The sequence below is a fragment of the Tamandua tetradactyla genome, chromosome 1 (genome assembly GCF_023851605.1).
Source record: "Tamandua tetradactyla isolate mTamTet1 chromosome 1, mTamTet1.pri, whole genome shotgun sequence".
NCBI lineage: Eukaryota > Metazoa > Chordata > Mammalia > Pilosa > Myrmecophagidae > Tamandua > Tamandua tetradactyla.
In genome coordinates, this window is record NC_135327.1 from 146799121 (window position 1) to 146811793 (window position 12673).

The following is a 12673-nucleotide window of genomic DNA, read 5'->3' on the forward strand; positions in this document are numbered from 1 at the left end:
AGTTTGAGAAGAGGGCATGATTTCAAGAAGATATAAAACGGGGTAACTGACTGGGCTGGAGACTACATGTGATAAATGTAAACAGGGCGTCTTAGTACAGAAAAGATTTGAAATCCCAGGCAGAACTAGGAAAAGGATAATCTTTCCAACAATTGGGCTGGAGCTCAGAGGCAACAATCCCCAGTAAGGCTTGCCAAGAACAGAAGATTATCAAGGCAGAAGCACACGAGGAGGGGAAGACAGTGGAATGCAGTGGACACTGTGGCACACACAGATTCTCATTCGAGATAAAGTACTTATTCTTTCTTCTGCTGAGCGTGCTGCTGATAGCCCTCACCAACCAACCCTCTCCGGAAGTCGCCCCAGGCTGAAGAGAGCTGCCCAGCCTAAGATCATTGCCCACATCCCGTGACTGTTTGATGTGGGGGTATAAAAAGAATTGCAAATAACTTAATAAGGTCACTAATAAAAGATTTATGGGGCAGGAGAGGTAAGAAAGACCATCCCAGATAGAAGAAATCCTATGTCCTATGAATCAGCATGGTGTTCAGGGAATTAAACTCTAAGTTGTTTATCTCCGGAGTGTGGTAGGCTAATAATGCCCACAGTTCTTTGTCATTCCTTCCATCAAGATGCAGAGTCCATTTCCCCTCCCATGGGGACTCTGGGCTCATCTTGTGACTTTGTTTACTAATAAACTGCAATGGAAATGATCTTATGTAATTTCTTAGGCCAGGAAATTGGGTTATCACCTCTGTAGAGTCAGACGCCATAGAAAGAAGCTTTCTGCTAGACTGCTGAATAGACTGCTGCTGAATGGTGAGGGATGACATGGAGAGAGAGGCCGTGTGGAGAAGCTGTCGAGGCAGCAGTCAGGCCCCAGACATGGGAGCGAGACCCAGCTTGGACGTCCCAGCCCCAGCCAAACTCTCAGCTGAATGTAGCTGTCTGAGTGATACCATTCATTGTGGCTGAACCACCAAGTTAGGTCCAGCCAACTCACAGAACCATGACAAATAGGGCAGGGTTTTTTAAAATCACTTTGTTTTGGAGGGCTGTTACACAGTAACAGATAACTGATGCTTAGAAATCTCAGAGTAGGAGAAGGCATTGGTGGAAAAAGAGAAAAAACCAAACAGATGCTATTTCATACAGGTCCTTACAGGTCATACTAAAGAATGTGGGATGTACTCCTCCTTCCTGATCCTCAAACATGCATCCTCAACAAACATCTTCACCAAACAAATCCACCTCAAATAAGCATCCTCAAACCTTTCTGTCTCGGGTTCTTTGCATTGTTGGTCTTTCTGCCTGGAACGTTCTTTTCCCAAGTTTGATTCATTCATTTATCCTAGCCCACAAGTGATGGGAGCACACATGAAGAAACCAACATTCTGAAGAAAGCCACCAAAAAATATTGTGAGATTCTTTCTGGGGCATTCACAGAGGCAGCATGAACAGTCCTATCACATCAACCGTCTTCTTTACAGTGCTCACCCTCTAAATAAGGAGAGACCTGGGGAGGCGAAGTGTTTTGTGGAGAGCAAGAGTTGAGAGTTCTTGGCCTGGTGGTAGTGAGTTTATTCTTCTAGCCATTGGGAAATTTCTTCTCAACGCCACTCAAAGCAAGTGGGTCTCCGAGAGAATCACTCACAGGCCTGGGTATTGCATAAGAAGAGAATATTGGCTTCTTGACTGCAGGCTGGAGACTTGCTGGATGGCAGTCCCCCCTGGTGCTGCTGTGGGTGGAGAGTTAGTCCAGCAGTTCCTGGGGGAGCTTGATGAGTGCTCCCTGAAGATGAAGGATTTCTTCTATCATAGAGACTAGTGTCCAATTCTTATCTGGACTTTCCTAAAGGCAGAGGATTTCTTGGAATAGCCCTTTTGGCAGGGAGAGAAAGGATTATAGTGTAGTGTGACTGGCAAGAAAATGTTAGGGGGTATCTGTACCTAGTTTCCTGTGGTCTTTGGAAAGCACAGAAATGAATGAGTATGTCTGATATGCTCCCTGTCATATCTGCTCCCCATCCCATACTTCCTTGTAGGTGAAAGACATCACCATAATCCGTCAAGTCTCCCAAGCCAGGAAGCTGAGGGTCAGCTTGTTTTGCGCTTTTTTTTTTATCCTCTACCTCCAGTCAATCACCAGTCCTTTAATTGTGCATTCTCATTGTCTCCTCAATCTCTTTTGTCTCCATCTCTCTGAACATAATTCATGCATTCATCACTTGTTCCCTGGGCTACTTCAAAAGGTCCCTTAACTCTCTTCCAAGGTAAGAAAAGCCCAGACTTTAAGGCTACACAGTTGAGAGGGTGATGGAAAAGTTCTCCTTGTTCTTTTTGATCCCAAAGCCAGAGAAAACTATGCAGTTAGAATATTCCAATTCTTCCCAAATTAGAAGAAATAAAATGCAAACTGACTAACAAACACACAAACAAAAGCCCGCTTCCCTGGATCCATTTCATCTTTGAGCAGACCCTGTCCTACTTTTCTTTTTTGCCACCAAATGTCATGTTTATATTTTTTGCCTATATTTTCTTACCACCCACTTAGTTTTTAATCCCTAGAATTAAGACATTCCCCCTCCTTTGACTGACATCTGCTCTCCAAGACCACCAATGCAAAATCCAAAGGTGTACCCGTTAGGAACCTTTCTGTCGCATGTGATAAAAAGTCTAAACCAAAACTGGTATAAACAAAAAGGGAATGTTTGACTCATAAAACCAATCAGTTCAAGGACAGAACTAAGAACAGACATGGCTTCATCCAGAATTCAAGTAATATCACCAAATCGTCATTTTTCTCTTTTATTTCGTCAAATTCCTTGATGTTTGTTCTATCTTAGGGCCAAGAATGGGGACAAAATGACTGCAATGGCTCCAGTTCCTCTATCTATTTACGTGGACATCAAGAGGGAACAAAAGTGTGTTTCATTCTAATTGCGTCCTAAGTCCCGGCGTCACTCACTATAGAAATGTGTTGCTCTGATCGGCCAGGATTGTCACTTTCTCTATCCCCAGTCTGTGGGCAAGATGTTCAACACAAATATAATGGGGGCCATAACTGTGAGTCAGAGATGTAAGCCCCATATGTAATTTACATTTTTCTGATATTCACATTTTAAAAAGTAAAAAGAAACAGGTGAAATTAAATTTAATATCTACCTTAGTTAACCTACTAGATCCAAAATATTATTTCAACATGCAATCAATATAAAAATTACTGAGATGGTTTATCTTCTTTTATTCAAAAGATGTACTAAGACTTCAAAGTCAGCATTCTAACAAGGCTCTCAAGTGATGATAATAGAGAGTGGGGTCTGTGAATTATACTTTGACAAACACTGTCCTGTAGGCTCTTTTAAAGCTTCTGTGTTCCCCAAATCACATTTAGAGCGGTTGGAGTACTGAGAGCTGTGATAAAATGTATTTGAGCACTTGAGAGTGGACGGCAGGCTTGTTATTTGCAAGAGCGAGATTAGGTAGTGGTAGCGCCATTTTATATTACTGGCATGTTGCTGCCACCTGTTGGTTACAATACGTACTGCAGACACACAAACCGAACCAGTTTTGATCATTTAGCTTTCAACGTTTCTGGCCACACACCTCCTGAACTTCATCTTGAAATGACTGTCCTTTGGAATTTTCATTTATTCTAAGAGCATGAGATATAGGAATAATTTGTATTATGGATTCTCAGACCCATGTCTGCTTAGGATGATTTATTTTCTGTCTGCTGCAGCACACATAGATTTTCCCCCTATTATAACCTTGTTATCCATATGTCAGTAATCCATTTTAATTGTTCCTGTTTTCTGTTTCTGCAGGCTTTATCTTTCTCGCTACAGTTGTGCACTTTCTGAAGGCAGTGACCAGAGCATATGTCTTAACATCTTTCAGGCTTCTTTCCTTCAGCTATCAAATATAGAATAATTTTACTTTCTTCATAGAGTTATTGTGAAGATTAAATTGCATACAGTTTATAGGTTAAAGTATTTGGTACAATGTTTAACATATATGTAGAACTCTATAAAGAGTAACAATACTAATTGAAAATTTGAACGGTGACGGGATATTGGAAGAGATTTTAGGAATTTAAATTAATATTCTGTTTTTAAAATCCTTATGTTAAAAAAACAATCCTTATATTTTAGAGATACACATTGAAATATTTACTAATAAAATGATATTACTACTGGGATTTGCTGGAATAGGAATAGGGAGGACATGGTCAGTGATAGAGGCAAAAAAATATGTGGTCTGTGATCTGGATGTGGTTGACGCTGGGTGAAGGGTAGATGATATGGGTTTGTCTATTTTGTGTGCATTTGAAATTGTCCATGAGAATTAAATTTAAAAAGATAACACACTTTTGTATCCCTCACAGTGCTGTGTATAGTGCTGGACATACTGTGGACATCACTTTTTGATTTGCTAATTAATTGCTACTATGTAGTAGAATTTTGGTTGGGGGGGGCAAGAGAGTTATTGCTGTCTTTTCAAAAAGATGAACTTAAAAGGATTGGCTGCAAATGCTTCCAGAAAAATGTTAGATGGGAGCCTGTTTAAGCCTAACACTTAAGTATCATTTTGTCAGAAGAATATTGATAAAATGTAACGTCAATAAAAGGAATGTTTGCAGTTCTTCCAGAGAGGCAGAGAGGATGACTTGCAGAGATACCTCTTTGAGCTTTGCATTTCTTGATTCTGATAAATAAATGAAGAGAGTGAATGAAAAAGAAATGCCTGACTTGTGGCCAATCATCATTATGTTTTTTAGTTTGTCTTTTGTTATGGTTCATCAAAGAATCCACTAAATGTTGGTTTGGTAGGGACAGCCATATTCCTAGAGTAGTTACATCGCTCGCATTCACACTTTATTTAATCTCATTACATCTAGTTCATTCTTAAAGCCATAAACCTGCCCCCGTGCCCTTCTTCACACCCTGTCAGCTAAGAGCAAGGTCCAAGTCCTTTCTGCTTAATGGATTTACTAATACCCTGCCACAATTGTCCCTTCTTTACTTCTTTCTCTTTTAGTCTTTGGATAAAGCATTGCCCTTCTCACCTCAATGTGTATTTATTCACTTATCTTAAGTGCTTTGGTCATTTATCTTCTTTTTCTTTCAGTTTCTTAATGGTATGATGAGCTCCCTCTTAACAGAAAATGTTAAATGAAATATGTTGAATGAGATAAAGTAAAGAGTATTTCCAACTCATTTCCCCTCAAGTACCATTTCCACTTGAAGGGGTTTAAATTCTGTGAGATCAAAGACTATAAAGAGGAAATCTTTCATAAGCTGGTAGAAAGTGGCCTTAAAAGATACACTCCAGTTCTCCAGTTCCTCTTATCTCAGTCTCAGTTAGAGGAGGCGGTTTAGGGATGGAATAAAGTCCAAGAAGCTATGAGTTTGAGAGTCATGAGGAATTCTTCAACTGATCTAACAGATCAACAATATAATTATGTGGTTCAAATTCCATAAAAACCTTTAGAGATAGAGAAGCATTTAATGAAAAGCGCAATGGATTTGGAGCCTGAAATCCTGCATATGAGTTTTGCTTTTGTAACTGAGAAGTTAGGATTTAAGAAATGATTATGATTACTGAATCATTATATAGAATTTTTTTTATTTTCTAGTATATTAGAATAGACAAAGGCAAATACCTGAAACTACTTAACTGTAATCCAGCTGCCTTGATCCCTGATAATGATTGTGTAACTATGTAGCCTTTATCTTATGATTATAAAAACCTTGTGACTGACCCCCATCTGTACCCCCTTATCTGTTTTTCAAATTTAAGGTGTTATGATCACTAAAGACAGCCCCTAATGTTTATTAATGAAGGGCCTTGCTTCAGCCCAGAGCTAACCCACCCCAACGCCTAAACTGTTTTGCTGAATGAAACTGGATCTAACCAAAATCGGCCCACCTGACATGCGCACTAGTTTAAATTTTAACCTATAAGTGATCTATACTTCATTATAGTACTACAAATGACACCTGTTATCATATTAAGGCCTCCATATTCTTACAGACCTTCTGTGACTAAACGTGTAAGCGATTCGTGCATGCTCAATAACTAGATCATATCTAATCTCAACATCTGGAGCTATAGTGCTCATTATCCTAAAATCTGCCCTTCTTTTGATACTATGAAACTATCAGAGTTACTGCAGTATGGGGACACAGATTTGTAGGTCAATAGGCCATCTGGTCTTCTGCTTATCACTCTATTACTGATTAAACTCTGTTTGAAACACTGGTATCTCATGAGTCCACCAGGTGGAGAACCCACCACTTTTATTGGTATCACTTTAATCACTTATTAGACTTGTGAGCTTAGACGAGGGAGTTAATCTCACTAAAGCAGGCGTTAACTCCCTTATCATCAGTCGTTATGACACTGACAATATTGAAGATCATCACTCTGTTAAAACGTGCTAGTGTGCCTAGGACACGATTTTATAAACTGTAAATGCCATTCACATTTTCACTGTTAGAGCTCCTAAAGACTCACGCTTCATGAGCACAACCAGAATCCATTTTATGGAGATGCTTGAGTCAAGTGACCCAAAATGTGCTTTGAAAGTGAATTTCAAAACAAAAATAAAGACAAATAATAATAATGGGTGGCGGTTAAGGAGTATGGGGTATTTGGGAATTTCTTTTTTATTTTTGTTTCTCTTTTTGGAGTAATAGAAATGTTCTAAAATTGATTGTGGTGATGAATGCACAGCTATAAGATGATACTTTGTACACTCTAGATGGATAATGTGGTGTGTGAATACATCTCAATAAAATTATATTGAAAGATTAAAAAAAAGAAAGTTAATTCAACTTGTTAAGTGCACCAGCATGTTACAAAAGTGTAATAATTTTACTTTTTAATAACCTGCTATGTGCCAGCTGTATTATTTAAGTTTTGTCTAACGCTTTTAAACAACATTCAATGTAAATATCATTTCCTCTATTTTTCAGCTGAGGAAACAATTTAGAGAGATTAGCAAATTTGTCCAAAGGTACAAACAAGTAAATTGCAGAACAAGTATTCAAACCCATAGGTCTGACCCTTTTCCCTCCACCATGCCGTATGTTATTATACCTTTACCCTTTATTCCTATTTAACCAGATGTCTCCATGCTCTGAAATTATGTTCTCCCTGGATTTTCCTCTTCTTTCTATTAAAATCCTACTCACCTTTCAAAGCCCAATTTAAGTAATTGTGTCTTGCATGAAAATGTCCATCCATGCCACAGACCATTATGATCTTTCCGATCTCTAAATTCCTGCAGCACTTATCATCAATTGAATTTACTTTCAATCATTCAACAATTTCTTCGAGAGTCTATTGAGTGCAAGGCACTGGCGTAGGCTTTGGAGACACATTACTGAACAAAACAAACAGAAATCTTAGCTCTGGTGGGCTTAAAATCCTAGCGACAGCAGAAATCTTTATAAAATAAATACAATAAATTACACAATATGTTATAAGGCGATATGGGCTGAGGAGACAAAAATAAAGCTGATCAGGGACAATGAGAGGGGAGGGCAGAGGTGGGGTGTATTGCAATTTTAAATACATGGTCAGGGCAGGCCTCATTCAGGAGGTGATCTTTGAGCAAAGACTTGAAGGAGACAAGGGAATGAGTCATTCTGGCTAATGGCTGCTGGTGGGGAGAGAGGTGCAGGGAGAAAGAAGGCCCAGCTCAGGGGACAAATGTCTCATCGTCTGGCACTTTACTGCTCCCATGCGCGCCTGAGCTCCTCAAATAAATTGTGAGCTTTCTGAAATTGGGGAGGTTTGCTGATAACTTTTTTGCATTCCCTTCAGTGTCCCCACAGTATTTTGTACCTAATAGGAATAAATAATTAACACTTGGAAATTATTGATTTATTGACTATGGCGCATCAGTGCCCTAATACTTTTCTTAATATTGTTTAAGCTTCAATAGTGAACCCTCCATTACGACCCCAACAGCCTATTTGCTTTTTTCAAAAAATATTTTTATTGAGAAATTTTCATACATATACAGCCATACATTGTGTACAATCAATGGCTCATAATATCATCACACAGTCTTGTATTCATCACCATGATCATTTTTTAGAACATTTGCATCACTCCAGAGGAAAAAAAAAAAGATAAGAGAAAAAGCTCATACATACCATATACCTTATCCCTCCCTCTCATTGACCACTAGTATTTCCATCTACCCAGTTTATTTTACTCTTCATTCCCCTTATTATTTGTTTATTTATTTGCCATTTTACTATTTTTTAAAAATATTTTTACTGTAAACAACAAACAGACATTCTTGGCATACAAACATTCTTGATGTGGTTAGGAATCAACGGCTCACAATATCATCACATAGTCATGTATTCATCACCATGATTATTTTTTGAACATTTGCAAAATGAAATTTTTGCAAATTTTTCTCCAGCAAAAGAAAGAAAAAAGAAAAAACTCATACATGCCATACCATTTACCCCTCCCTCACATTGGCCACTAGTATTTCAATCCACTCAATCTATTTTAACCTTTGTTCCCCCTATTATTTGTTTATTTCTCATCCATATTTTTTACTCATCTATCCATACTGTAGATAAAAGGGGCATCAGACACAAGGTTTTCACAATCACACAGTCACATAGCAAAAACTGTATCATTATACAATCATCTTCAAGAAACACGACTACTGGAACATAGCTCTACGGTTTCAGGTACTTCCTTCTAGCCACTCTAATACACTAAACTAAATAAACTAAAAAGGGGATATCTATACAATGAATGTTTGTAAAATTCCCCTGTGAAGCCATCTGGCCCTGGGCTTATCTTTGTAGGCAGATTTTTGATGACTGATTGAATCTCTTTACTTGTGATTGGTTTGTGGAGATCTTCTATTTCTTCCTGAGTCTGTAGCTTGTTTGTGTGTCTCCAGGAATCTGACCATTTCATCTAAGTTGTCTAGTTTGTTGGCATATAGTTGCTCATAGTATCCCCTTATGATTTATTTTATTTCTTTAAGGTCTGTGGTAATACATCCCTTCTCATTTCTGATTTTGTTTATTTTCATCCTCTGTCTGTTTATCTTTGTCAGTCTTGCTAGTGGCCCATCAATTTTTTTTATTTTTCTCAAAGAACCAACTTTTGATTTTACTGATACCTTCTATTGTTTTTTTGTTTTCCCATTCATTTATCTCTGCTTTAGTCTTTGTTATTTATCTTCTTCTATTTGCTTTGGGGTTAGTTTGCTGTTCTTTCTCAAGTTCCTCCAGGTATGCTGTTAAGTCCTTGATTTTTGCTCTCTCTTGTTTTTTTAAGAGAGGCATTTAAGGCAATAAATTTCCCTCTCAGCACAGACTTTGCCACATCCCATAGTTCTGATAAGTTGTATTCTCATTTTCATTCATCTCCAGATAGCTACTGATTTCTTTGGCAATTTCTTCTTTGACCCGCTGGTTGTTTAAGAGTATGTCATTTAAACTCCGTATATTTGTGAATATTCTCATTCTTTCATGGTTTTTGAGATCCATCTTCATCCCATTGTGATTAGAGAGAGTGCTTTGAATAATTTCAATATTTTTAAATTTATAAAGACCTGTTTTGTGCCCCAGCATATGATCTATCCTGGAGAATGTTCCAAGAGCCTTAGAGAAGAACGTATGTCCTTGTGCTTTGAGGGGCAATGACCTATATATGTCTGTTAGGTCAATTCATTTATCAAGTTATTTAATATCTCTATTTCTTTGTTGATCTTCTGTCTGGTTGTTCTATCTATAGAGGAGAGTGATGCATTTAAGTCTCCTACTATTATTGTTGAAACATCTATCACTCCCTCCAATTTTGCCAATGTCTGTCTCATGTGCTTTGGATCTCCTTGATTGGGAGCATAAACATTTATGACTGTTATATCTTCTTGGTGAATTGACCCTTTGATTAGTATATAGTGTTCTTTTTTGCATCTTATGATGTCTTTACATTTAAAGTCTATTTTGTCCGATATTAGAATAGCTACTCCTATTTTCTTTTGGTTACAACTTGCATGGAAAATCTTTTTCCATCCTTCCGTTTTCAATCTATTTGTATTCTTGTGTCTAAATGAGTCTCTTGTAAGCAGCATATAGCTGGATTATGGTTCTTAATCCACTCTGCCAGTCTGTATCCTTTAATTGGTAAATTTAGTCCATTAACATTAAAAGTTATTACTGAAAAGGCGTTTCTGAAATCCACCATCTTGTCTTTTTAATTTTGTCTGTCAGATCTATATATTCTTTTCCCTCTTTCTCTTTGTATTCTTTAAATTACCCTTAGTGGTACTCTTCAGTTCTGTGCCAGACCTCCCTCACCTGTCTCTTTTTTTCAGCCGGCAGAACTCCTTTTAGTATTTCTTGTTGGGCCGGTCTCTTGTTGACAGATTCTTTCAGGACTTCTTTGTTTGTGGAAACTTTAATCTCTCCCTCAGTTTTGAAGGACAATTTTGCTGGATACAGGATTCTTAGCTGGAAGTCTTTCTCTTTCAGGATCTTTAATATATCATACCACTGCCTTCTTATCTCCAGGGTCCTAGTTGAGTAATCTGAACTCAATTTTATTTGGTTTCCCTTGTATAGTAGATTGTTTTTTCTCTTGCTGCTTTCAGGATTTTCTGCTTCTGTTCAACATTTGACAGGCTGATTAGTATGTGTCTTGGAGAAGGCCTATATGGATTTATTCAGTTTGGAGTTTGTTGGGCTTCTCTATCTTATATATTTATGTCCTTTATGAGGGTTGGGAAGCTTTCTTCCATTATATCCTCAACTACTCTTCCTAGCCATTACTCCTCTCTTCTCTTTCTGGGACACCAGTGATTCTTATATTTGCGTGCTTTGTTTTGTCTATCATTCCCCTGAGATCCAACTCAATTTTTTCCATCTTTTTTAGCCATTTGCTGTTTTGAGTCTTCAAAGTCAGTTATCCTGTCCTCTATATCACTTGTTCTTTCTTCTGTCTCTTCAAATCTGGTGTTGTGTGCCTCTAGTATGTTTTTTATTTAGTCAACAGGACTTTAATCTCTGTGATAGCTGCTATTTTTCTATTTATTCTCTCAAATTCCTCTTTATGCTCTTCTACTTTCTTTTTGACCTACTTTATGTCATTTGCTATCCCACTTATTTTATTAAGTAGAGTTATATGAACATCTTTGATCAGTGTCTATATCTCCTCTGCTGTTTTAATTTGGTCATTAGGCAGGGCTGTATCTGTCTGCATTGTGATATGCTTAGTGATCTTCTGCTGTCTTCACGGCATGTAAATATCTTGACTGATTTACTTTGGGAATTGATTTCTTTCAGTAGTCTACTGAAAATAGTCTAACTGTTTGCAGGATGATTGTACAGCAGGGAGCAGGGTACAGGGTGGAGCACTCAGTACAGTGATCTGTTTCAGGGCAGGGATAGGCACAGGTTGGGATGTTACACTGATGCTTGTGAACGTGGGTGCCCAGTGGCCAGGGAGGATGCAGCTGTGTCAGTGCACTGGTCTGGGGGAGCATAACCCTGGTGTGCGCTGGTCTATGGCATGGGGCCCCTTGTGTGCATGCATAGAGCTGTGGCAGCAGGTCAGCGTTATGCCTTCATGAATTGGGTGCAGATGTGACCCAGCTGTACAGGTCAGCACTTTCTCAGAGCTGGGAAGTGAGGCTGAGGGCTGTGTGCATGAGCGGTTCTAGGACTGCTGTAAACGGAGGTTCCCAGAGCTGAGTGACCTGATTGGGGCCCATGCACATGCATGGGCCTAGGAGTGCCGTAAATGGATGCACAAAGCTTGGGGCGGGAGGGGTGAGGCTGTGAGACACTGTGGGCAGGGGGCAGGGGGGCACTGGCAACAGCCTACAGGGAATAAGGAGGGAGAGGTAGTGTTTAGGAGGGGTGCAGGAAAGGTGGGTTGGACTGCACTTGGGGTGGGGGTGGGGGACAGGTATGTGACTGGGGGCTGGTGGTGTAGGGGTGCCTGGAGCACAGTGATGGGGTTCCGGTGCAAGGGGTGTGGGGTGAGTCGTCGGTCATGGGGCTGCACCGGTGAGGGTAGCGTACCCAAGGAACACAGCCTGGCTTACTTCCTAGTCCCCGACTCCCATCCATGCACTCCCACAGGCTCCGCACTTCTGCGCCAGGCTCTAGCTTTCTACCATTCAGTGCCTCAGCCTCTGCTACTAGAGCTGCCCTATGTGGTGCAGGAGGCTCTCCCAGGTCAGCCGCACTCCCAAATCACTACCTCAGTAGCCCTCCTGTCCCTTCTCTAACTTTTCCATGGAGCAGGGCTCGTCTCAATCTTCTCTACTCATCCATATTCCCAGAAGTCTATTTATTTACTTTTTATCCATATTTTAAAATTCATCTGTCCATTCCCTAGATAAAAGAAGCATCAGACACAAGGTTTTCACAATCACACAGTCCAACTGTAAACATTCTATCTTTATACAATCATCTTCAAGAATCAAGGCTACTGGAACACAGCTCAGCAGTCTCAGGTACTTCCCTCTAACCACCATAAACTTAAAAAGGGATGTGTACATAATACATAAGAATAACCTTCAGGATAATCTCTTGACTCTGTTTGAAATCTCTCAGCCACTGACACTTTATTTTGTCTCATTTCTCTCTTCCCCCTTTTGGTCAAGAAGGCTTTC